The sequence below is a fragment of the Myotis lucifugus genome, unplaced genomic scaffold (assembly GCF_000147115.1).
Source record: "Myotis lucifugus unplaced genomic scaffold, Myoluc2.0 scaffold_99, whole genome shotgun sequence".
In the NCBI taxonomy this organism is placed as follows: domain Eukaryota; kingdom Metazoa; phylum Chordata; class Mammalia; order Chiroptera; family Vespertilionidae; genus Myotis; species Myotis lucifugus.
The window spans coordinates 747,477-749,155 of record NW_005871147.1 but is presented as its reverse complement, the minus strand read 5'-3'; the positions used below and the strand labels follow the sequence as shown (position 1 = coordinate 749,155).

General features: G+C 52.1%; 1 protein-coding gene across 1 annotated transcript in view; it reads right to left on the bottom strand.

Moving 5' to 3' along the window:
- The window catches only part of MARCH10 (membrane associated ring-CH-type finger 10), an 81,415-nt gene extending 80,170 nt beyond the window's left edge, over positions 1-1,245 (bottom strand). Inside the window, exon 1 of the mRNA XM_014458702.2 lies at positions 1,228-1,245. The gene's annotated coding sequence lies outside the window, so the exon portion shown is untranslated. The remainder of the gene's footprint in view (positions 1-1,227) is intronic.
- Between the last annotated feature and the right edge of the window lie 434 nt (positions 1,246-1,679).

The following is a 1,679-nucleotide window of genomic DNA, read 5'->3' as shown; positions in this document are numbered from 1 at the left end:
TTTTCTGTTCTGTGGCCACATTTGTCAGAATTTATTTGAAGGGATTTCTTTTTAATCACCATCGAGCTATTTCACTGTTTTCTTACTATGTTATCATATTAGAGATACCATTAAAGTTAATATTTTATTGGTTCAGCAATAAGGAAAAATGTAAACCTAAGCCCCTCTTTAGGCTGAAGTCTCCTTTGAAACAAAACCCAAATGGCTATATTAATACCTGACAATCCTGTGTATAAAGTCCCCCTAAGATGTACAAATTGCCAGTTATAAAAACAGCCATGGGGATATAAATACAGCACAGGGAATCTAGTCAATAATATTTTAATAACTATGTCTAGTGTCAGATGGGTACTAGACTTATCAGGGCAGTCACTTCCGTGCGTTATATAAATGTCTCATCTCTGTGCTGCACACCTGAAACCAATATAATAGTGTATGTCAACCATAATTTGAAAAAAAAATTAATTCTTCCTGTTCACAACTGAGTGCCTAGGATTTGGGAAATCTTATTCATCCGTTTGCACAGTTAATTTGTAATGCCAAATATCTCAGGTTTTGTTTAAATCTTAGCTTTAAAAAACTTACGAGTTTTAAAATCTTATTAAAATGTCTTGACTTGAGTCTAAGCAACAAAGATGAGTGATTCTAGCCTAATTGGCCGCAAGCTCAGGTACCGAGAGAATACTGTGACCAAAAATAAAGAAGAGGAATTGAGGGGTGGAGGAGTATGATTTGACTCTTCCAGTCAGTTTGGCTTAGGAAATCAGGGGCTGGCGGAGGGGAGGAGAGGGGGGACGGCAGGTGTCCTTGGGGGTGACTCTTCACTGCATTGTGAAACGGTGAGAGAGAGGGGCGGCCACACGCTGACCATCGCTTCAGTGGGTGGGTGGTCATGTCAAGCAACAGCAACAATTCCGCACGCAGAGGCCGAGGGGCCATGTGTACCTCTCCTGGACCGCAGACCGGGGCAGTCGCGGGCAAGTTATGTAGGTTCGGGCGGCTGCCAGCTGCAAATAAATGATCAGAGTCCCCCAACCAGTCCCTCGGAGCCAAAAAACGGCGTTGTAACAGCAGGAGGGAGGGGGAGGAGCAAGGGGCCAGGCACCCAGGCTTCGGGCCTGATTTCCCCGCAGAATCGTTTTAGTCGAAGGAGAGGCTGTCCCCTCCCCCGCCCCCCACCTACGCGAGGACTGGGGGCAGCTGGGGCGGGTGGGGCTGGGCCGTTACCTGGCGGGTCAGTCCTTTCTCCCCTGCGAGGGGCTAAGGGGCCCAGGGGCGGGGCAGTCAGGCAGGTCCCTGGTGGAGGAGCGGCCCATCAATCGCACCTTGGAGGCCGTCCCTGTGCTCCTCTTCCTTCTCCTCCTCCTCTTTCCTCTCCCCTCCCTCTACCGGCCCCTCTTCCTCTTCCTCCTCCCCGGCTTTCCTCTGCGGCTGCCGGCCTTTCTAGGGGCGGAGGCGGTGGGGGCGGCTCCCTGGCGTCCTCCCGTTTCCCCGGCAACCGGCCCCCTCCTTCCACGCGAGAGCTGGGGGCCCTGGCGTGGAGGTAGGGTGGGGGTTGCGGCCCGTGGTCCTGAGCAGGGACGTGGGGCGCTCTCTGGTTGCCGTGGGAACGAGTGGGATGCAGTGGCGAAGGCAAAAAACGGTGATAGCGGAGGGCGGAGAAGAGATGCAGGAGGAGG